Genomic DNA, 26,176 nt, shown 5'->3' on the forward strand with positions numbered 1-26,176 from the left:
AGTTAATCCTGTAGATAGTTTGTTTGAACATATTATTCACATTAGGATGAAATCTTCTTGAGGACAGGAATTGTTTTTCTGGTTTTTTTTTTTTGTATCCCCAGAACTTAGTAGAGGCTCTGGCACATAGTACATGCTTAACTAATGTTTGTTGATTAATGACTATCTGATTACAAATTCCTCATTTTCCAGATGTGAAAATGGAGGCCCCAAGCAAATGAACAACTTGACCAAGATGAGAGTTTGACCTGATTATCAGACTACAAATACTCTGTTTTTCTACTCCACCACACTCCTCCTTACTCGTCTTTAAACTGTGTTAAAGGCACTAAAAAGTTAAAGGATTATTTTAATACTCAAAATCAACATCATAAAACTCCAATTTACTGTGTAAATCCCTGGGTCGTATCTGAATAAGAAGCAAGCTGTGTTAAGTAAATATACAAAAACATCTAAAATTACAATGTTATACTTTTTAAAAGTATCAGATCTACTTAGAGTTTAAATATCTACATCTTATTTCATTACTGATGAATTCTTAATACAGGAGATTATCTTTTTAATTTTCTTGGAACATTGAATTTTTATCTATTTTAACTGTGTTCCAAACTTTTTTATTTGTTTGCTTGTTCCTTAATCTTAATAGGTATCTTTGTAAAAAATTTCCACAGGATATAATCAAAGAATCTAATGCCATATAATTTCTTAAGAAAAGAGCTGCAGATAACTGCAGGAAATGTACCATTTACTATTAACCTCACATAATTGAAAATATTGGATTTGGAGCTACTGAATTACTTCCTTTTCAATTTGTTTTCCTAAAGCTAAACCTTAAGACCACATTCAAAATTTGCTACATATTTTTTGGACATAATTTCTCCATGTGAATGTATCAGAATATACAAACATAAGGCAGAGTCAGTAGGATGCTAGGGTTGTAATCAGAATGGTGAGAGGTGAATCTGGTCTCTGCAAGTTCCTGGCTATATGGCCTTTAGCACTTTGAACTTCAATTTCTATTATAAAGTGGTGATAATAATAGCTGTAGTATCTACTTTACAATGTTCTTATGAGGCTTAAATGAGATACTGTACAGATAATCCTTGGCAAACGTAAAAGAGCCATATAAATATTGTTAGTAGTTCAATGTTAAGAGTTACATAGAGGTAAATTTAATAGAATAATGGACTTTGTGAGCTGAAAGGACCTTCCAGATCATCCATTCCCAACACCTCATTTTTCAGGAGAGGCAGCTGAACCTCAGGTTAAATTTCTTCCCCCAAAGTTGAATATGCTGAGTTCAGAATCTAAGTCTCTTGATTCCTAATTTGTCTCTAACAGCATGCTGCACCTTTATTTTGTGAAAAATATGGAATTAGATACAAAGTAGCAAATTATCCTTTAAGTTTCAGAACAGACTTCTTAATTTACCTTTAGTAACTGACCATGGAGTAGCATTATGCTTCTTAGTATTTCATTGACTTATTCAACAACAGTCATTCAGTGTTTTTCCAAGGCAAGCATTTGCTATGCACTGTGGGTAATGCAATGATAAAATCAGACATAGTTTTGCCAAAGAAAAGGCTATGATTCAGTAAAATAGATATGTATACAAATATATACAAAGTAGAGTATGCAAACTGGAGTAAGACATGCAAACAAAATGTTATGCAAATTCAGAAGCATAAATCAATTCTACTTGGAGGGAACAAGGAAAGCTTACTATTGCAAGGAAAGGGGGTGACAACCCCTGGTAGGGCACCCTACGGGGAAAGAGGAGATGTCAGGACAGTGTCAGACCAGCAATGTGAATCACAAGATATTTAAACATCTTAATGAGGGAAGTTACCAAATATGAAGAAGTGTTCTTTGCATAGGGAGGAACAACACATTAAAATACTACCCAACTTTTCATTTACTCATACATCTTAAACATCTTAGTATCTTTTCAGTGTCTTTTAGTGACAGCCATAAATATTTGGAATTATAGACTCTTAGAAATGGAAGTTTGTCTGAAACCCAACTCTTCATGTACCTACTACTACTGAACCAAGAACAGGTAACCTCTATAACTTTGCCAACAAAGGTTAATCTAGCTTTTGCTTTGACAACTTTATTTACCAGGCCCACACTACCTTGTGAGGCAGCCAATTTTATTTTGTGGAATGTAATTATTAGGAATTTGACATATGCCTCCTTATAATCTATACCAATTGTTCTTAATTAAGCCTCTAGGAACAAATAAAATAAATCTAATCCCTCTCCTATCCCCCATTCCCTCCAATCTTTCATGCTCTAGACTAACCAACTCTTTCCTAACATGGCATTAACCTCCTATGGACTTGCTTTGGCTTGTCTGTGTTTCTCATTAAAAAAAATGGTGTCCAAGAACTTAACCCTTTACTCTAGAGCTGGTCTGATCATTCTGTACATGCTATCATTTATTAATTACAGTTTAATTATAGCTTTTTCATCAAACAGATCACACATCTAGATAGACAATATTACACTTAAAAATGTTCTTATTTGAGTATTGGTATTTCAGTTTACTGTGTCCTTCAGATCTTTTTTTTTACATTAACCACTATCTTCCCCATTCTACACATTTGTTATAAGAAATTTCTCAAACTTAAACTTAAGTAGCAGATGAAGAATCTGAATTCAACAATAGGTTGCTCATAGGAAATGCTATAAAAATGAGAGTTACATACAAAGATAGTAAAAGTTAGGAGTAGAATTTATTACAAAAAAAGCAGGGATAGTTATGATGGTCTTAGACAAAGTTAGAGCTAAAATAGATTTAATCAAAAGGGAAAAATAGGGAAACTATATGTGAGCAATACTATTCAATATCGTTTTAGACCATTTAAAATAACTAGACAGTATAAAATACCTTAGAGTGTGCCTGCCAAAACAGACACCAGAACTATATGAACATAAAAATAAAACACTTTTATACAAATAAAGTCAGATCTAAATAATTGAATATTTATTGTTCATGGATAGATAAAAACCAGTTTTTTTAAGTGGCAATTTAACCTAACTAATCTGTTTACTTAATGCCATCCCAATTAAACTACTAAAAAATTATCTTACTGAGTTAGAAAAAATAATGACAAATTCATTTGGAAGAACAAAAGGTTGGGAATTTCAAAGAAACCAGGGGGGGGAAATGTAATGGAAGCAGATTCAATAGTATCAGACCTTAAACACTATATTATAAGTTGAGTGTATTATTGAAGTGTAAAAGAGATAATTTTGATAACTTTAAATTAAATTAAAACAGGCAACCAAGAACAGAAGGAATTCAGAAACTTGGGAAAATTTTTTCATAGACAAGCTCTCAGATAGGACGTGATTGGGTTGGAATGTTGCTGTGGTGTAGAAAATGATGGGCTGGTTGATTTAGAAAAAGACCTGGACTTATGAAGAAGATGATATTCAACTTCAGAGAAACAGATGACAAGTGGAAATAAGCATCGTATGGTCTTACACACACACACACACACACACACACATAAACATATATATGTATATATATATATATATATATATATATATATATATATATAAATGTATGTGTACATGTATACGTGTGTATGCTTATATGTATGTGTGGTGTGGGTGTTTGTATGTATGTGTGTATACACACACATACACACACATATACACACTTGTACTTAATTGTTGCCTTCTTTGGGGGGGGGGGCAGGGAGGGGAAAAAATAAAGTAAAAGGTACACAGCAGATAACAAAAGAAAACCTACCAGGAAGCAAAGAAAAGCTGGGCAGCTTTGAAAACAATGTGTAATATTTCTTATATAAGTTTTCTTGAAATGGAAATGTATTGTTTTATACTGAATCCTCTCTTATGTTCTGCTGTGTACATGGTAATATTTTTTTCCTCATTTTTAAAATAAATAATTTTTTTCCAAAAAAACTCCTTTAATATAAGCCTTTATGCTTAGTCATATAAAATTTGGTTTTACTTGTCTTGGTCCCTGATTCTAGTCTTAAAGTATTTGGCTATCTCTCTCAGTTTTGTATTACAATAAATGAATCTGCGGTAGATGCCCTCATTCAAGATTTTGGTAAGATGGTAAGAACACTGAATAGCACAGTGTTAAGGATAGAGCTACTATTGAATGAATTATACAATATTATGTATATGCATGCATGTAAAAATTCATATACATACATACATACATATATTTCCTTAGTATTCTGTAGTCTGCATTTTAGGTTAAGGGTAATTAGCCCCTGTGACTATATCCTAGAGATGATAAAATGGAAATTGATTTTGATCATCTTAGATCAAAGATCTAAGTCCATCATGCTTAGATATTCTGTCAGATTGCACTGAATATGTTATTTATGTGATTTTTAAAGAGATTGAAGAGAAAGATCTGACCTTTATTAGCCAGTATTCCTTCCATTTTAATATCCATTAATCTAATTTAAAACTATGACCTTTACTAACTAGCTCTGATTAGCTTCTATCTTTTCTTATCAAGATCCCTCTAAAGTATAGTCTATAAAATCTGCACATAAGGCCATACATTATCTAAGGATTATATCAATCACTTGTAATGTGTTTGATCTCTGTAGTATCAAAAATACAAAGAAGGCAGGTGAGAAAAAAGAAACAGAAAATACCCCAGTGATTCTTACTTGCATCATCAGTTGAGTAAATACTTTCAGTTGAACAATGTATAAATCCCTAATACACATCAGGAAAGCAATGAAAGAGATGTCTAGTCAGGTCCTGAACTCTATGGTGGTGCCTATAGTAATATACTATACTTCCACAAAGATGATGCTATTGACCCACTGTTATTGAGTTGTGCTTTGAGTTATGATCTAAGAAGTGGAGATGAATTTCAGAGAATAATAAATTTAGCACTGGAAGTAACCTCTAGAGATGATCTATTCCAATTTCCTCATTTTGGGAATGAGGAACCTAAGACCCAGAGAAGAGGAGGCTCAAAATCACAGAATTAATGTGTCAGTAAGTAGAATTGTATTTGAGCCTAGGTTCTTTGACTCCAAATCTAGTGTTCTTTCCATTGTACTATGCTGTCTCACTCATTTTCATCTTACCTCAAAGGTCTTCTGTCAACTCTGTTCCATCCAACCAAATCCTAGACTTTCCTCAAGGCCCAGATTAGGACTCAGCTTTTTCAAAAATACTAGCTCTACTTCTATATTGCTTTTAAATTTCATCTAAGTTTCTTAGTACTTGTGTACTAGTACGTCCTTAAACTATACAATCTTAATTATTTACATGCTAGAATTAGGCCTCTGTGGAAATAAACAATCCCCTGAAGTGTTCACATTGTATTCAAATTCACACAATTTGAAGTTATTATTATATAAAATACAGTAATTGGTTCCAGCCCAATGGAAACATGCAATGCCACTACCAGTAACGTAACCACCTCTGGAGGATTCATTATTTGAACCAATCAGGACTTAGTTGTACCTTCCAAATTTTTTTGGTCTATATCACAGTGATATGTCATTTCTTCTTTTATGGATTTTTAATTCTCTATAAGGCAATAATCATTTCCTCTCAGTAATTTGGAACTATGCCCAAAGGGCTACAAAAATGTGCATACCCTTTGACTCAGCAATACCACTTAGAGGGCTATATCCCAAAGAGATCATAAAAATGGGGAAACGACTCACATGTATAATAATATTTATAGCAGTTCTTTTTGTGGTGGCAAAGAAATGGAAATTGAGGGGATGCCCATCAATTGGGGAATTGTTGAACAAGTTGTGGTATATGGATGTAATGGAATACTACTGTACTATAAGAAATGATGAGCAGGCAGACTTCAGAAAAACCTTGGGGGGTAGGGTGGGGGCACAGCTAAGATGGCCACTGAAAACAGCATCTTACAGGAGCTTTCACACAAATTCTGTCAGATACCTCTAAAAAAGTGAATCTGAGCAAAACTAGAGGCCATAACACACAAAGCCAATAACTATGAAACAATTCCAAGAACAAGAAACCTGGGACAGAGCTCCACGAACTCCAGAAGGAAGCAGAAATCCACTTTAAAGCCAGGAAAAAACTAATCAACATGAAGAAGAACTCTAGGAAGCTGAGAACCATTGATTCCTTTTATGGAGAAAATGAACATCAAAATGCCAATCTGGAAGAGGACAGCATGGACAATATACCCACATCTGAAACCTCAAAAGGGAATGTGAACTGGTCTCAAGACCAAAAAGCATCCCTGGAAGAGCTCAAGGAGGATTTTAAAAATCAAATTAGAGAGGTAAAAGAAAAAATAGAAAAAAATTCACCAACAAAAACAAAACTTTAAAGAGTAAAATTGGTGAAATGGCTGAGGAGTTTCAGAATCTAGAGAAAATGATGCCCTGAAAGGAAAATAAACCAAATCAAAAAGGAGGCCCAGAAGCAAAATGAAGACAGCAATCTATTAAAAATTAGAATTGAGGAAGTAGAAACTAATGACATCGTCAGTCAAACAAAATATAAAGAATGAAAAAAGAGGAAAAAAATGTGAAATATCTAATGGGAAAAACAATTGACCTGGAGAATAGATCCAGGAGAGATAATCTAAGAATTATTGTTCTACAGAATGTCATGATGAAAAAAAAAGCCTGGACAGTATCTTCCAAGAAATTATTGAGGACAATTGCACTGAGGTCCTAGAACCAGAGGGCAAAATAGTCATTGAAAGAATCCACTGATCACCCCTTGAAAGAGATCCCAAATTGAAAATTCCAAGAAATATTGTAGCCAAATTCCAGAATTATCAGGTCAAGGAGAAAATACTGCAGGCAGCCAGAAAGAAACAATTCAGATACCTGGGAACTATAGTCAGGATCACACAGGATCTTTCGGCTTCTACACTAAATGACAGGAGAAATTGGAATATGATATTCTGAAACACAAAGGAGCTTGGACTACAACCAAGGATCAATTTGATTATTATTATTGAGCATAATTTTTCAGGAAAGAGATGGATATTCAAAGAAATAAGAGAATTCAGACTTTTGTGATGAAAAGTCCAGAACTCAATGTAAAATTTGATCTTCAAATACAAAACTCAAGGGAGACTTAAAAAGGTAAACGGGGGGGGGGGGGGCACTTGTAATCAATCAGTGCAAACTGATTATGTCCATATAAATGATTATATCATTTTATGTATGTTTCATATATATACATATGTGTGTATATATATATATACATATATATATGTATATATATACATATATATATATATATATCTTGAGAATAGTACAGTTATTATGACAATTGAAAGGAATATGGGTACACTGTGGATGTCAGTGTAAAATAACTGATACAATGATAAAAAACATAATTAAGGGATATAAAGGGATGGATCTGGGAGAAGAAGTAAGGAGGTAGTAGAAAAGGGTAAATTACATCATGTGTAGAGGCACAAAAACAAAGTATAGTAGAGGGAAAGAAGGGAGGGAGAAGAGCTATATTTGAGATTTACTCTTATCAGATTTGGTGCAAGAAGGGAATAACATACACTGAGAAGTATAGAAATCAAACTTGTCCTACAGGCAGTAGGAGGGGTAAGGGGAAAGGGGGTAAGCAGAAAGGAGAGGAGTCAGAAAAGAGGGGAGAAGTAGCAAGGGAAAAAGGGTAAGATAAGGAAGGGAAATCAATAGAAAGGGTAAACTGAGGAAGGTGGCTGTCAGAAGCAAAACTTTTGTGAGGAGTGGAGAGGGGAGAAATAAAAGCATAAATGGGGGGTGGGGAGTGGAATAAGATGGAGAAAAAGATACAAACAGTAATCATAACTGTGAATGTGAATGGGATGAACTCTCCCATAAAATGGAGGCAGATAGCTGAATGGATTAAAAACCATAATCTTACAATATCTTGTTTACAAGAAACACATTTGAAACACATAAGGTAAAGGTAGACGGCTGGAGCAGAATATATTGTGCTTCAGCTAAAGTAAAAAAAGCAGGGGTTGCAATCCTAACCTCAGACAAAGCAAAAGCAAAGATAGATCTAATTAAAAGAGATAAGGAAGGACACTATATCCTGTTAAAAGGTACCATAGACAATGAAGCAATATCATTACTTAACATATATGCACAAAGTGGTATAGCATGCAGATTCTTAGAGGAGAGCTTAAGGGAGTTACAGGAAGAAATAGACAGTAAAACAATATTTGTGGGGGACCATAACCTCCCCCTCTCCAAACTTGATAAATCTAACCTCAAAATAAACTGTAAAAGAAGTTAAGGAGGTGAACAGAATTTTAGAAAAGGCAGATATGATAGACCTCAGGAGAAAACTAAATCAGATAATATGATGATTTACTTAGAGAATGCTAGAGAATCAAGGAAAAACCTACTTGAAATAATAAAAAAAAACTTTAGCAAAGTTACAGGATATAAAATAAACCCACATAAATCCTTGGCATTCTTAAATATTACTAACAAAGCCCAACAGCAAGAAATAGAAAGAGAAATTGTATTTAAAGTCACCGTAGACAGTATAAAATATTTGGAAGTCTACCTGCCAAGACAAACCCAGGGCCTAGATGAACACAATTATGAAACACTTCTCATACAAATAAAGTCAGATTTAAACAAATGGAAAAATATTTGCTGCTCATGGTTAGGCTGAGATAAAATAATAAAAATGACAATTTTACCTAAATTAATTTACTCATTTTGTGCCATACCAATTGAACTACCAAAAATTATTTTACAGAACTGGATAAAATAATAACAAAATTCACCTAGAAGAACAAAAATCCAGAATACCAGAGAATTAAAGAAAAGAAATGCTAGGGAAGGTGGCCTAGCCATAGCAGATATTAAACTGTCCTATAAAGCAGCAGTCATCAAAACTGGCTAAGAAACAGAGCTGTGGATCAGTGGAATAGGACACAAGATGCAGTAGTCACTGACTATAGCAATCTACTCTTTGATAAACCCAAAGAACCCAACTTCTGGGCTAAGAATTCACTATTTCACAAAAACTGCTGGGAAAATTGAAAAATGGTATGGCATAAACTAGGCATAGACCAATATCTTATACCATATAGCAAAATAAAGTCAAAATGGGTTCATGATTTAGGAATAAAGGCTGACACTATAAGCAATTTGGGAGAGCAAGAAATAGTTTACCTGTCAGATTTATGGGAAAGGAAGAATTGATGACCCAAGAAGAGATAGAGAGCATTACAAAATGCAAAATGGATAATTTTGATTATGTTAAATTGAAGTTTTGGTATAAACAAAGCCAATGCAACAAAGATTAGGCAAGAAGCAGAAAATTGGGAGAGAATCTTTACAACTAGTGTCTCTGATAAAGGCCTCATCTCTAAAATATACAGGGAACTGAGTCAACTTTATAGGAATACAAGTCATTCCCCAGTTGAGAAATGGTCAAAGGATATGAACAGGCAGTTTTCAGAGGAAGAAATTAAAGCGATCTATAGGCATATGAAAAAATGCTCTAAATCACCACTGATCAGAGAAATGCAAATCAAAACAAATCTTAGGTACCACATCTCTCCTGTCAGATTGGCAAAAATGACAAAAAAGGAAAATGTTAATGCTGGAGAGGATGTGGGAAAATTGGAACATTGTTAAATTGTCAGTGGAGTTGTGAACCGATGCAGTCATTCTGGAAAGCAATTTGGAACTATGCCCAAAGGGCTATAAAAATGTTTATAGCTTTGACCCAGTGATACCACTTCTAGGGCTGTATCCCAAAGAGGTCACACAAGGGGAAAAGAGACCCATATGTACAAAAATATAGCAACTCTTTTTGTGGTAGCAAAGAATTGGAAATCAAGGGGATGCCCATCAATTGGGGCATGGCTAAACAAGTTGTGGTATATGAAGGTAATGGAATATTATTGTTCTATAAGAAATGGGGAAGATACAGAATTCATAATAACCTGTAAAGAACTACATGATGTGATGCTGAGTGAGCAGAGCAGAACCAGAAGAATGTTGTACACAACCACTGACATATCAATTCTGTGATGACTAACTTTGATAGACTTGGCTCTTCTCAGCAATACAAGGTTTAAAGACAGCCCCAAAGGTGTCATGATAGAAAGAACTATCAACATCCAGGTAAAGAACTATGGAGTTTGAATGCAGATTGAAGGAAATTATCTGCTCTCTCTCTTTTTTTTCTATATCTTTTTTTTGTCTTGTTTCTTCTTTCTCATGACTCACTCCATTGATCGTGATTCTTCTTTATGACTTGACTATTGTGTAAATACGTTTTATGCAAAGGTATATATAGAACATATATTGGATTCCATGCCATCTTGGGGGCATGGGGGAGGGGAAGGAGGGGAATAAAATTTGGAACTCAAAACCTGTGGAACTGAGTGTTGTAAACTAAAAATAAAAAAATAATATTACAAAAAAGAAAAACCTGGAAAGACTTATACAACCTGATGCTGAGTGAAGTGAGCAGAATCAAGAGAACACTGTACACAGTAACAACCACATTATGTGATGACTTCCTTTGATAGACTTTGCTCTTCTCAGCAATGCAAGGACCTAAAACAATTCCAAAAAGTTGTGATGGAAAATGCCATCGACATCCAGATAAAGAAATATGGGATCTGATGCGGATTGAAGCAGACTACATTCTTTTTTTGTTTTGTTTTGTTTTATGTTTTTCTTTCTTATGGTTATTCCCAATGAGATATTTCACATTGTCTTCTTTTTCATTCTTTTGGTTCTATTTTATAATTTCTTGATTTTCATAAAATCATTAACTTCCATTTCCTCCATTCTAATTTTTAAGGATTTATTTTCTTCAGTGAGTTTTTGGACCTCCTTTTCCATTTGGCCAATTCTGCTTTTTAAGGCATTCTTCTCCTCATTGGCTTTTTAGACCTCTTTTACCATTTGGATTAGTCTATTTTTAAGGTGTTATTTTCTTAGGTATTTTTTGGGGTTTCCTTTAGCAAGCTGTTGACTACTTTTTTCATGATTTTCTTGTATCACTCTCATTTCTTTTCCCAATTTTTCCTCTATTTCTCTTACTTGATTTTCAAAACTTTTTTGAGCTATTCCCTGGCATGTGACCAATTCATATTTTTCTTGGAAGCTTTTGATGTAGGATTTTTGATTTTGTTATCTTCTTCTGGTTGTCTGTTTTGATCTTCTTTATCACCAAAACACAATTCTATAGTCTGAGGTTTTTTTTTTAATGCTGTCATTTTCCCAGCCAATTACTTTACTTTTGAGCTCTTTGTCAAGGTATAACTCTGCTTGCAGTGTGCAGAGTACTCTGTCCTAAACTTCAGTAATTTTGTGCCACCAGCGCTCTTCCTTCCCCCAGGACTGTCACTCATGACAGCAGGGCAAAGCAAGAGAATCCTGCCTCAGAGCCAGCAAGAGATTCCTAAAATACAACTCTGATCAGCTGCTTGATTACCCCCACTGTCTGTAGGCCTGGAGCTTTGGAAGCAGCAGCTGCCATTGCTGCCACAGCCACTGCTGCCACATCCACCACCGTGAGGCTGAGGCCTGAACAGAGTTTTCCCACTGACCTGTTAAGTTGTCCTTAGCATTTGTGATTTGAGAAGTCTGGAAACTGCCACAGGTGCCAGTGATTCAGTGCCCTGAGGCCTGCTCTAGCCAGTTCTATGCCAGTTCAGGGCACACTGCATGGGCCACACTGGGCTGTGCTATATAGAATCTCAGCACGGGGGCTGTCTTGGGCTGGAGGTTTGATTCACTCTGTCATTTTGTGGGTTCTGTAGTTCTAGAATTTGTTTAGAGTCATTTTTTACAGATATTTGGAGGGGTTTGGAGGAGAGCTCAAACAAGTCCCTGCTTTTCCGTCAACATCTTGGCTCCATCCCCCATTATGTTTACTCCCATTCATTCTAATTCTTCAATGCAACATGACTAATGTGCAAATACGTTTAATAGGAATGTATATGTAGAGCCTATATCAAATTGCATGCAGTCTTGTGGAGGGGGAGGGAAGAGAGGGAGAAAAATTTAAAACTTATGGAAGTGAATGTTGAAAACTAAAAATAAGTAAATTAACTCATTTTTTTAAAAGAATCATTTCCTCTCTACTACAGGGAAGAAAATAGTAGGGCAGATTCTTACATCCACATATTCTCACTTAGTATCCCTTGTCTTCAAAGCACATTTAAAAGTCGACTGGCCAAGATCAGAAGTAAAGTTTGTGGTTATTGAATAATTGGCTCATATAGGAATGAAACCTATGACCTTATGTTCATTAGTGTCCTAATAAACCACAGGTTACTGCATATCTAGTTATAATTTGCCGGCTGGCTTCATATGATGGAAAGGCTACTTTTCTAAGTGTCAAAAGACTTCAGTTTGACTCATCAAACATTTAATTGAGTACCTATTATAGGCAAGCAGGATTTGAGATATATGAGGGGCAGGATGGGAAAGAACATTTTTTCAAGTGCCCTTTATGTGCCAGACTTTGTGCCTAGTACTTTATGTATATCAAATACTTTATAAATATTATTTCATTTAATTGTCATGGCAACCCTGCAAGGTAGGGACTATTTTGATAGTCATTTTACAGTTGAGGAAACTGAGGCAAACAGAGGTTGTGACTTGCCCAGGATCACACAGCTACTAAGTATCTGGGGCTGGATTTGAACTCAGGATTTTCTTATCCTAGTCCCAGCACTACACCACCTAGGTCTTATCATACAAAGAAGACAACAATTCCTTTTCTAAATACTATTTACACAGTGTTTTAAGACATTTTTCTCATTTAAGTCCCACAACAACCAAGTGAGGTACATAGTGTAAGTACTGCTTATCTCTCTTTTGTAGATAAGAAACTAAGGCAAAGAGGGGATAAACAACTTGTCCCTGCTACCAATATAGCAGACTTAGAAGATGACTCTAAGTTCAGCAGGCTATCCACTGTAAAGCTGCCTCAAGCTTTCAATCCAGTAATAAGTTAAGAAGTACATACAAATAAGTATGACACAAGACACAATATGGTAAATACAAAAGAGAGGTAAAGGCAAATTTTGATGAAAAAATGTGGGGAAACATAGACTCCTTTCAGATTGGAGTAGAGTGTGGGAATCAAGGAAGACTTCCTGGTATAATTAGTATGCAGAATAGACTGTTAAGGAAAGGAAAGATTTTACTAATCAGAGAAGGGGAGAGGAAATACCTTTAATTCTAAGCATGGAGAATGTCTTTTAAAAAAGGAAGAAATGACAAGAAGGAAATAATGAAATGAAATGAAATGAAATGAAATGGAATGGAATGAAATAAAATGAAGGAAATGAATGGAAGGACATAATAGTCCAGTTTGTTTGGAAGGCAGAACATATGAAGAGAGCTGGTTGGCAGCAAACCATAATGGCTATGAGTGTTAGAATAGTGAGAATAATGGTATAGGTGCTACAGCACTGGAAGAGAGAGAATAAAACCCCGATTTTTAAAACCCTTAAAAGGGTGGAATTATGCAACTCTAGAACAGGGGATTTGATTTGGATCCCTGAGCATTTGAATGAGATACCTTGTTCACTAAGGTGGCACCAAGCATGTTGTGGTCATGCAAGATTAATTTTTTTTCTCCTAATGTCAGGGTTAATACTCTAGTAGATCAGAGGAATGTTTCATATATAATATTCCTAGATTATAACAAAGCATTTGAAATATCCATTATGAGTAAAGGATTCTGGGAAGAGGGTGGAATAGGTCAGAAAATTCCAAGCTCTCAAGATTTTCCCCCACAAAAGAGTTAAAATAGCACCTTAGGGCCAACAAAGTGTGAGTGGAGACAAAGAAGAACAGGGGCACAACTAGGATCTTCTTGGGACAGTTTGAGAAGATCTGAGGAAAAATCCCAGTAGTGGATTTGGTCCCTGTGATGAGCAAACACCTCCAGGTTCCCTTTTAACAACAAGTGGCAAGCCCTGGGTTTAGTTGTTCTGAGAGGCTGCCTCGGCCTCAGCCACTGGAATTTTTCACCCTGGGATAATGAGGGGAGTCATACGTTTGAGCCCAGGAAGATTGAGGGAACCTCTGCTGACCAGGAACGCCAGACCCAGCGGTGCTGCGATGAGCGGTGGGGAAGTGGGGAAGGGGAGGGGCAAAAGAAACCAGGACACGCCTAGTGAGTGCAGAAGCAGTGGGGCAGAAAAGCCTTTGGCTGTGGGCACTTACAGAAGGTTGGAGGTTTGGCTTTGGTTCCCGGCTAGAAGGGAGAACTGAAGATATGGATTAAGAGGCACCATTTCCCATACCCCAGAGCTAGAGGTGATTGCAAAAATCAAGTTATTACCACAAAAAAATGCACAGGCAAAGGAGAAAGAATCCAACCATAGAAACCTATTGCGGGAATAGAGATGACTGGCGTTCATCTTCAGAGGAGGATATTGAAGTAAAGAAATCCCCAAAGAGCAATGTCAAATGGTCACTTGCCCAAAAAGAATTTATAGAAGATCTTAAAGAAGACTTTAAAAATCAAATGACAGAGATGGAGGAAAAACTAAAAACAATAAAAATAATCCAAGAAAAACAAGAAGGTTGTGAAAGGAAAGCCAACCAATTAGAAAAGGAAATCCAGAATCTTGAAGAGGAAAATGACACCTTGAAAATTAGAATTTGGCAAAGTGAAGCCAGTGAAATTATAAGAGATCAAGAAATAATTAAACAAAATATGAATAATGAAAAAATAGAAGACAAAGTGAAACATAAGAAAAACAACAGATTTGGAGAATAGATCAAGAAGAGAAAATACATAAATAATCAGAGTAACTGAAAGTTATGATCAAAAAAAGAATCTTGATACAATAATACAAGAAATAATTTTAAAAAATTGTCCTGAAGCATTAGAAGAAGGCAGGAAAGTAGAAAGAGAAAATCTATCGCACACCACTTAAAAGAGATCCTATGAGGAAAACTTGTAGGAATATCACAGTCAAATTCTGAAACTCCCAGATCAAGGATAAAATATTAAAAGTATCAAGATTAAAACAATTTAAATATGATGGTGCCACAATTAGAATTACACAAGACATAGCAGTAGAGACATTAAAGGACTGCAGGTCTTGGAACACAATATATCAAAGAGCAAAAGATGAGGGGTTCTGGCCAAAAACATCATACACTTCAAATTTAAGTATTATCATGAAGGAAAAAAATGGACATTTGACAAACCCTCAGACTTTCAAGACTTTGTTAAAAAAATCCTCAACTTAATAGAAGGTTTGACATGCAAGAACCAAGAGAAACATAAGGTACATACCAAAGACTGACTATAAGTGATTCATAAGGACAGACTGTTTAATTTTTATATAACATAAAATGTAAAATGTATGTCTAAGATTCTTATTAATAATTGTCAAGCTCATAAGAAAGAGGGGGATAAATCTATGATTTGAATTTAAAAAGTAAACCCATTTAGAAACAGCTAAAAAAGAGTAACTATTTTATACAAAAGAGTTGGTGCAAGAGGAAGAAAGGATACAGAGGATTTAGATGGGGGAGGACGGCTGGTAGTTCTGGTAACCTACTTTCATTTGGGATTGGATTTAAGAGGGAACAATACATATATATTTACAAGAGTATAAAAGTCTTCTAAATTTAGAAGAAATAAAATGGTAGGGGTATAGTGAGGGGGGGAGTACAAGGGAGGGATTAGGATAAGGGAGGGATCTTTAGAGGGGAGAATGAGAGAACAGGTAAAGGGTGTTTAGATTAATGGAAATGGGAGGATAGTGGAGGGATCCTTAGAGGGGGTGAGGCAAATAAAAGGAGGGCAGGGTGGTTGGTGGAGGAGTGGGGTAGGCAAGTAATAGCAGGCTGATGTAGCCGGCAGAAGTAAAGTAGAGGAGGCAGGAGGGATAGGAAACAAAAGATACGTACAAACAAAAAACATGGATCAGAAGTGGAGTATGTTTGGGAAAGTATATGTCTATATACGCATATATATATATGTATATGCATATATCTGTATGTGTATGTATTTATCATGAAACATCTATGTTACATTGTAGCCTTCTGGGGGCTTGGGGGAGGGGAAAAAAGAACAAAGTTAAAAAGTGCACATCAGAGAACAAAAGAAAACACAAGGAAGGAAAGAAAAGATGTAAAATTCTTGACACAAGGTATATTATTTATCATATAGGCTTTCTTGAAACGAAAATTTATTGGTGCATATTTTGAATCATCTCCCATGTTCTGCTATGCACATGACATGCTTTTTTCTCTTTCTTACTTTATATTAAGTCTCAATATTTAAGTTTATTATATGTTTTAGTTTCTTTTCTCTATTTTGTATTTGTGTTCTGGTAAAATTTAAAAAAAACTGTTAAGAAAAGAATGTAAAAAAAAGAAATATCTATTATGTGTGGGAGAGGGGGCATTCCTCATCAGAGCCAGATGTGGTGAAGTTCTCAGGGTCAAGTATCAATACCAGGCTTGTGAATACCAGGGTGAAACTTGGGTAGGGAGAGTTTCTTTATTGGGACCACAAACTGTGTGTGTATGTGTGGTGGGGAGAGGATCAAATGTTAGCTATCTGAGGGGACAGATGCAAAAACTAGCTTAGACTGAGGCTGCAGTCATTCAATCAAAAGCTGTGAACCTTATCTGACTGACGAGTTAACATGGGGCAGAATGGTGAAAAAGTATAAACTGCTCTGTCTTAGACTATATACTTTTATGGGCATTAGGACCACTGAGTCTAAGTGACTCCATAAGGGAGTCCCATCATTATAATTATGATATCGAACAAATGTAAATTTTACAATTATCATACTCTCTGAAAGGGACTCGTCCCAAATTCCTGGGAAACATGTTTTCCTTAGAAACATAACAAGAAGGGAAAGAAAAAGCCATAGGTCAATACTGTCAATGTCATTAGTGCCTAACAGAGGAAACCAAGGCCAATGTCTTCAAATCCAAATTCCTCAGACCCAAGGTCACCACACCCACAAATCCAACATCAGACACACTGATCCTATGAATACTACCAAGCATTCAGACTCCAAGATCCATTTGGCTCTAAGGGGCTCTAATGTCATGAGAAACTTTAACCCTGAGGTTGCTAAGCTCACTGAACTGAAAGTTAGCAAGTCCACCATGCCTAATGACCCCAAGATTACCAAATCTTCTGATATAGTCATCAAGTTTGAAGTCAAGGTTATCAGGTCTAAGGTCACTAAACTGAAGGATTTTAAGGCTCCCAATTCTAGTTATTTCTTCCTCTTTTTTTTAGAATTTTTAAGATTTATTGCTAATTTTCAACATTCAGTTTTATAGGATTTTGAGTTCTAAAATTTTCTCCCTCCCCACCTCAAACCTACCCCAAGACTGCATGCAATCTGATATATGCTATACATGTATTAAACATATTTCTATATTAGTCATGTTGTGAAAGAAGAATCAGAACAAAAGAGAAAAACCATGAGAAAAAAAGAGAGAAAATAGTATGCTTCGATCTACATTCAGACTCCATAGTTCTTTTTCTGGATGTGAATAGCATTTTCCATCATGAGTCTTTCTGAATTGTCTTAGATCATTGCATTGCTGAGAAAAGTTATATCTATCAAAGTTGGTCATCACAGACTGTTGCTGTTAATGTGTACAATGTTTTGGTTCTGCTCACTTCACTCAGCATCAGTTTATGTAAATCTTTCCAGGTTTTTCTGGAATCTGCCTGCTTATCATTTCTTATAGCATAATAGTATTCCATTACATTCATATACCACAATTTGTTCAGCTATTCCCCAATTGATTGGCATCCCCTCAATTTCTAATTCTTTGCCACCACTAAAAGAGCTGCTGTAAACATTATTATACATGTGGGTCCTTTTCCCTTTTTTATTATCTCTTTGGGATACAGACATAGAAGTGGTATGGCCGGATCAAAGTGTATGCAGTTTTATAGCCCTTTGGCCATAGTTCCAAATTGTTCTCCAGAATGGTTGGATCAGTTCAAAACTCCACAAACAATGCATTGGTGTCCCAATTTTCCCACATATTCTCCAACATTTAGTATTTTCCTGTTTTGTCATGTTAGCCAATTTGATAGGTGTGATGTGTTATCTTAGAATTGTTTTAATTTGTATTTCTCTAATCAATAATGATTTAGAGCATTTTTTTCAGATGACTATAGGTAGTTTTAATTTCTTCATCTGAATAGCTGCCTGTTCATATCCCCTGACAGTTTATCCATTAGGGAATTATTTGTATTCTTATAAATTTGACTCAGTTTTCTATATATTTTAGAAAGGAATCCTTTATCATAGACACTGGCTGTAAAAATTGATTCCCAACTTTCTGCTTCCCTTCTAATTTTGGTTGCATTGGCCTTGTTTTTGCAAAAAATCTTTTTAATTTAATGTAACTAAAATTATGCATTTGCATTTCATAATGTTCTCTATCTCTTGTTTAGTCACAAATTCTTCCATTCTCCACAGATCTGACAGATAAACTGTTCATTGCTCTCCTAATTTGCTTATAGTATCACCCTTCATGTCTAGATTATGTACCCATTTTGACATTATTTTGGCATATGGTATAAAATCCAACCCTAATTTCAGGGCTGCTGATCCCATTAACTTAAGGTAGTCAAACCCAGAGTTGTTGGTGTTAAGGGTCTTGGGACCAAAACTTAAAGGACTTAAGCCTTTGGAAAAGATGCTTAAGGACAGAAGCCTTTCTTGAATCCTAAACTAGTTTTTCTCAGCCAGGATAGTATCATTCACTATTTTATACAAGTAACAGACAGGGTGAGTCACAAGAAAAAATAGATTAAAATGTTTAAATGGGCAAAACCAAACAAGTCATTCATAGAACAATGCCAATATGGAAACGGATGACTCTTTTGCACTGTGTCAAGAATCCTTATTTGACCCTATTCTGTTCAGCATTTTTATTAATACTAAGTATCAAAGGAGAGGTGACATGTTTATATTTCCAGATAAATAACCTTTGGAAGGAAGTTAACAAGTTGTAACACGGAATCAAAAATTACCAAATTCTTTGTAGTTCAGAAGAATGGGTCAAAGATGGAACAAAATAATTGTAAAGTTCTATATTTCCATGAAAAAAGGAACTTTTCTGTACAGGTCTAAGGCAGTAATTTAAGGCAGTAAAAAAAAAGCTAGAGATGTGTGTGTGTGTGTGTGCACGCGCGCATGTACGTGTGCATGTGCATGTGTATGTCTCTAACAGACTGCTCAATATGAAGCAATGGTGCAAACTGGGAGTAAAAAAAATAGATACCGTTATCTCAGGCTCTTGGAATAGGTAGGAGTTAGACCTGCAATAATCTACCCTGGTCAGAATTCTTCTGGAGGATGGTGTTTGGTTCTGGCCACCACACTTGAAGAAGTGGAAAAAGTTCAGATTTGATATAATGTAATCTTCTTGTGGGCAGGGATTTTTTTTTTTTGTATTTGCAGCCCTAAAGCCCAGAGCAGTGGCTGGCATATACATGGTGGTTAATGAATGCCCGTTTTTTGATAGATTGATTTACTAGAGACAAATATAAATGTGGATCAGTTGAAGGAAGTAGAAAAAGTTGTTTTTTTTTTCCTTTTGAAAAAGAGAGAACTTAGGAAAGACATGATGGTTGTTTTCAATGTGACAAAAAATTTTAAGGAGTCAGTTGACTAGGTACTGCTGCCAATGAACAAACAGAAACGCAGAGTTAAGACAAAACTATTCGTTTATTTCTTAGACTGAATGTTGCTTCACGTTGGTTTTAAGCTATACTTTGTTGGTACAGTAGTAATTAAGGTGGGACTTTCTGCTTTTCTTAAGTGCCTTTAATGATTCTGGCCTTTGTTTGAATGGGGCAGATAAAGTGGTATCTTTTTGTCCTGGAGTATTTCTCTGCACTGAGACAATTGGGAGTCATTGATTTTGTATATGATGGGATCCTGGGGATGGAGAACTTTCCCAGACCCAGCCTGGGTGAGGTCAGAGCCCTCGAGGCTCCAAACTGAATATAATTGAGGAAAGCTTGGCATCTGATTTTTGGGGCACATTCATGGAAGGAGTGTTGAGACTCTGGGCAGGCTGCAAACTGCCCACTCCCCAGCTTTGCAACCCAGATGTTGGCACTGGTAACTATGTATTGTGATTTGAATTGGACAAGGTCTGTCTGTTGATGTTTGTAATTTCTGTTTGTATTTGCCTTGAAGTTCAGGGGGCTGATCTTTTCCCCCTGAACTGTGAATGATATTTGTATGTTTGATTAAACTGAGATTGTTAACCCCTTAAAGTTACTTCCCTTGGTAAAACAGATCAAAGAACCTGTGTTGGCAGCTTTCTGGGTGCTCATTGTTGTTGGATCTTACATGTCCACAGCAGCCGCTAGCAAGACTGCTGCAACAGTTGGTTTTGGCTACATAAGCATGATGGGTACAATGGAATTTCAAAGAGCAATAGGGAAAGATAATGATTTACACATCAAAGATCAAATGACAGGAAGGAAAGATTTCTATCTAATAAAACAGTTAACAAGCTGGTTAACAAAGGAAACATGGTTGATAACTCAAGGTTGATTTTGCAGACTTTAGCATGTTACATGATATGCTTGTAAATGGCAGTAAGAATGTTATGCCAGAAATTCTCTTATCACATCAAGTATTTCAAGATGCGTCAAGTGGGAAATGTGTTAATTTGTTCTATTTGTACCCAGAGGGTAGAACTAAGAACAATGGGTAGAAGTTCCAGAAATGTATGCTCCATCAGGTATAAGGAAAAACTTCCAAACAATCTGAGCTGTCCTTATGGAATGGCCTGCCTACCCATTAGACTGTAAGCTCCTTGAGGGAAAGGACTTATGCCTCTTTCGGTAGTCCTGGTGCTTAGCATGGTATCTGGCACATGGTAGGTACTTAATAAATGTATACTGATTGATTGGGGGAGATAATTTAATCACCATGATTCTAAGTTTTTTCATTTATTAAACTGAGATAATAATCATTGTATTGTCTACTTCACAAGGTTGCTATAAGGAAACTTATTTGTAAACTAAAGCATGTTATGTCAAATATGTTATTAATAAGTCCTAAATCAATTCCTGTCAAATCTAACTAGACATCTATTATAATCTACATACCTATTTTGCTTCAATTACCCGATTCTCCACTCTCCCCACTCCATTTCTCAAGAAAAATAAAAAGAAAAATTATCTCATAGTGTCCTGTTTTTATGCAAGGGCCATGACTGCAAAAGATGTTTTTGTTTCTGTCCTCCATCTTAAGATCACAGCACTTTGTATTTTTTTAATAGAGTCTTCTGTTTCCAGGTTCAAAGGGAACACCCTGATAACCAAATTATCTGTAATTTATGTTCTTTTAAGGATAACAGGTACCAGGAAGTCTGAGGCACTAAATGACTTGCCTAAAATCTCATAGCTAGGATGTGACAGAGACAGGATCCCTTACCCAGAGAAAAAAAAGTTTGGTTAAGTTATTAAATTGCCCATTGATAAGTGTTAGTTAAGGTCTTAACTAGTACCCTCATCAGCAGAGCCTCTATCTTATGAAGTTTTCTTAGAAATTAAACACAGAAAATCATACAAAGTTGCTGTTCAGCTCAAATCCTAGATGGAGCAAATATTTAATATTATTTAGTATACTCAAGAACAGTTACATTTACTAGCTGTGTGATCCTGGGCAAGTCACTTGACCCTGTTTGCCTCAGTTTCCTCATCTGTAAAATGAGCTGGAAAAGGAAATGGCAAACCACTCTAGTACCTTTGTAAGAAAATCCCAAACAGGGTCATGAAGAGTGGGGCACAAATGAAAAAAACAACTACACAACAACAAGAAGCACACTCAAGGTCTTTTTTGCATTATGTTTTAGGTTTGAGTAGACTTGTCAATATTTTAAAAAATTAAGAGCTCTGTTCTATATGACAAAAATATTAAGCACTTGTATTCAAGATACTATGTGAGACACTACGGGCATAAAGATGAAATAAAGATGGTCCCTTCCTGTAAAGAACTTATAAACTAATACATTAGAAAGAGTTTCCTCTAATTTAACAATTACTTAGAAAAAAATCAACAGTAGATGTTTAGCAAATAATTTTTTAAAGTAAGGCTGTTCCAACTTTTCTGTACTCTTTTGTGACTGAGAGACTGTGAGGTATTAAAAAAAAAATAAAATGCCTCTGTATTTGAAACAAAATTATTCTGGATTTAAAATTAGGAGACTTGACTCTGATATTTCCCAGATATGTACTCATGTGAAATTACTTGACTTCTCAGAGACAGATTCTTCATCTTTAAAATGGGGAGAGTTCTTATTCTAGTTACCTCACAGATTTGCTTGGCCAAGAAAGATTCATTAACCTTAAAATGCTATGTAGATACTTCTTGTTGCTTCCCTAGCCCAGACCGCGGCAATTTTCCCCACCCGGAACCAGTGAAAAGCCAAGGTACAGATATGAGAGATGGTACCCGCCGGAGGCAAAAAGGTGAAGAAGGGAATTCTCCAGCGTTTGGATTCTGGAGAGATTGTAATTGGAGATGGGGGATTTGTCTTTGCTCTTGAGGAGAGAGGATATGTGAAAGCTGGACCCTGGACTCCAGAAGCTGCAGTTGAGCGCCCAGAAGCAGTGTGACAGCTTCATCGGGAATTTCTTCGAGCAGGCTCAAATGTCATGCAAACCTTCACCTTCTGTGCCAGTGAGGACAAGCTGGAAAATAGAGGGAATAATGTTGCAGAGAAAATATCTGGGCAGAAAGTGAATGAAGCTGCTTGTGACATTGCCCTGGAGGTGGCTGCAGAAGGAGACGCTTTGGCTGCTGGTGGAGTTAGTCAGACACCTTCATACCTGAGTTGCAAGAGTGAAACTGAAGTGAAAAAACTTTCCGTCAACAGTTAGAGGTCTTTATGAAAAAGAAGGTGGACTTTCTGATTGCCGAGTATTTTGAGCACGTTGAAGAAGCTGTGTGGGCAGTTGAAGCCTTAGAAGAATCTGGAAAGCCAGTGGCTGCTACCATGTGCATTGGCCCAGAAGGAGATCTGCATGGTGTGTCGCCTGGAGAATGTGCAGTACGGCCGGTTAAAGCAGGAGCTTCCATTGTTGTGTGAACTGCCATTTTGACCCCACAATTAGTTTAAAAACTGTGAAACTCATGAAAGAGGGTTTGGAGGCTGCCAGATTAAAAGCCCATTTGATGACACAGCCATTGGCTTACCATACTCCAGATTGTGGCAAACAAGGATTTATCGATCTCCCAGAATTTCCATTTGGTCTGGAACCCAGAGTTACTACCAGGTGGGATATTCAAAAATATGCCAGGGAAGCCTACAACTTGGGTGTCAGATACATCGGGGGCTGCTGTGGATTTGAGCCTTACCACATCAGAGCGATTGCAGAGGAGCTGGCTCCTGAAATGGGGCTTCCTGCCTGATGCTTCTGAAAAACATGGCAGCTGGGGGAGTGGTTTGAGCATGCACACCAAGCCCTGGATTAGAGCAAGGGCAAGGAAAGAGTACTGGGAGTCTCTACCTCTGGCCTCTGGTAGGCCACACTGTCCTTCCATGTCTAGACCTGATGCCTGGGGAGTGACTAAAGGAACGGCTGAGCTAATGTGGTAGAAGGAGGCCACAGCTGACCAGCAACTGAAGGAACTCTTTCAGAAACAGCAATTCAAATCTTCAACAGCCTATTGTAATGTGTATACTTATGTGTTTTGGGTGTATTAGCACTCAGAATTTGTAAGCTTGCTCTCAAATTTAAAAAAATGGAACTTTAAAAACAAAAAAAAATGCTCTGTAGAATTATGAAATGGGAGAACAAAAGATAATATTCAGAAAGTATATATATCTTGACAAAATTGTAAGATCCCAAGCCATGTGGTAAAGTGAAAAAAATACCAGATTTAGAGTCAAAGTTCCTGGGGTCAAATTCTGAGTCTACTGTTTGGTATTTGAGTGTCTTTGTGCAAATCATTTAACCTTTCTTGGCCTCAGTTTCCTCACTTGTAAAATGAATAGATTAGATTAGAAGATCTGGAAGATTCTCCTCTAGAACTCACTCTATAAACGAAAGACTCAGGGCACCAAAGTCTTTCGAGGGGCGGAGCCAACATGGCACTGTGCAAGGAAGGAACTACTGGAGCTCTCTAATAAATTCTGTCAGATAAATATAAAAAAGTGAATTCCAGCAGATTTGAGAGAGTTAGAAGCCATTAGTAGACTGAGAGGGGTAGGAGCGCCAGGCACACGGATGGGCACCAGACCAAACCAACCAGGAACAGCAGAGGAATCCAGCCAACATGACAGTCTGGGAGAGGAACGGGTGAGCAAAACACCAGAGCAGGAACAGGCCCAGGGTGGAAGTACCTGCTACAACCTTGATCAAGCCCCAGTCTTCTCAGCCCAGGACAAGAGTTTGTTGGAGTGCAGAGCCTGCAGGCATGGGAGTAGCTAGCCCAGAGGCCTCCAACCCACAGTCTAAAGGTTTGAAACTCGCCTTCTTGGATTCCTGGTAGCCAGGATGTGCAGGTAAAACAGCTCATATCCCTCCCTTGAATAAACTCAGAAAATAAAGCCTCAGGAAAACAGAGAAGCCAGAAAAGGGGTTTCAGTAGTGAGAGAAGTGGGGGAGAGGGCCGTTTTTGTGGTGGTGGAAGGAGACTAGTGCAGGAAGAGAGGTGTCCCAGCAGCCCTCACCTTAGCAGATCAAGGAGAGTAACTGAGCCCCAGGGGGTGGAGCTAACTAACACCAGTGCCAGGACCCCAGACTTGGCTTTGCACAGCCAGGGGAAGTGGCAGGCACTAACACAGAAACAAGCTGAGACCACCCCTGCTGTAGAGCATTCCAGGGGAAGAGGAGACTCCCAGCAGGCAAACCACCCCTCCCCCACACCTCACGAAACCAGAGGCCATAGCACATAAAGCTAGATCCCAACACAAGAAACTTGGGACAGAGCCCCCTGAGTCTCAGAAACAGAGATCCACTTCAGAAACCAGGAGGGGGAAAAAAAACACCATGAAAAAGAATTGTGAGAAGCTTTCAAAGACAATTGACTCACATTATAGAGACAGGGAAGCCCAAATTACCAATTCAGAAGAGGACAGCATGGACACTATACCCACATCTGAAACCTCAAAAGGGAAAGTGAACTGGTCTCCAGACCAAAAAGCAGTCCTGGAAGAACTCAAGGAGGACTTTAAAAACCAAATTAGGGAGGTAAAAGAAAAAATGGAAAAAAAATTCATTGAGGAAAACAAATCTTTAAAAGGTAAAATCAGGGAATTGGCTAAGAGAAATCAGAATATAAATGGAGAAAATGTCTCATTAAAAGGTAAAATAAATCAAATGGAAAAGGAGATAGAGAAGACAAAGGAAGAAAACAAAACATAAAAAAATTAGAATTGGGCAAGTAGAAGCTAATGACTCTATGAGACATCAAGAATCAGTCAAACAAAATCTAAAAAATGAAAAAAATAGAAGAAAATGTGAAATATCTGATTGGAAAAACAATTGACCTGGAAAATAGATCCAGGAGAGACAATGTAAGAATTACTGGTCTACCTGAAAGCTATGATGACAAAAAGCCTGGACAGTATCTTCCATGAAATCCTTAAAGAAAATTAGCTGGAGGTCCTAGAACCAGAAGGTAAAACTGTTATCAAAATAATCTATCAATCACCCCTGGAAAAAGATCCCAAATTGAAAACTCCAAGAAATATTATAGCCAAATTCCAGAACTACCAGGTCAAGGAGAAAATCCTGCAAGCAGCTAGAAAGAAACAATTCGAGTATCACAGAACTACAGTCAGGATCATACAGGATCTATCAGCTTCTACATTAAAAGACAGAAGAAATTGGAATATGATATTCCAAAAAGCAAAGGAGCTTGGACTACAACCAAGGATTAACTACCCAGCAAAACTGAGTATAATTTTCCAGGCAAGGAGATGGACATTCAATGAAATAAGGGAATTCCAGACCTTCCTGATGAAAAGGCCAGAGCTCAACAGAAAATTTGATCTCCAAATACAAAACTCAAGAGAGACATAAAAAGGTAAATGGGGGGGGGGGGAACCCCTAGTTAATCAAGAAGGCTAATTAATTACATGCTTATATAGAATTATTTTGTTTTATATATGTTATATATATATGCATATATATATATATATATATATATATATATGTCAATCTT

The 26,176-nt window shown here is 36.7% G+C and overlaps 1 protein-coding gene and 1 pseudogene across 1 annotated transcript in view; one reads left to right on the plus strand and one right to left on the minus strand.

The window, feature by feature from the left end:
- Positions 1–26,176, minus strand: part of PCLO (piccolo presynaptic cytomatrix protein) — a 328,283-nt gene that overhangs the window by 241,974 nt on the left and 60,133 nt on the right. The window lies entirely within an intron of this gene.
- LOC118850071 lies at positions 22,404–23,603 on the plus strand (annotated as a pseudogene).

The sequence above is a fragment of the Trichosurus vulpecula genome, chromosome 5 (assembly GCF_011100635.1).
Source record: "Trichosurus vulpecula isolate mTriVul1 chromosome 5, mTriVul1.pri, whole genome shotgun sequence".
Lineage (NCBI taxonomy): Eukaryota > Metazoa > Chordata > Mammalia > Diprotodontia > Phalangeridae > Trichosurus > Trichosurus vulpecula.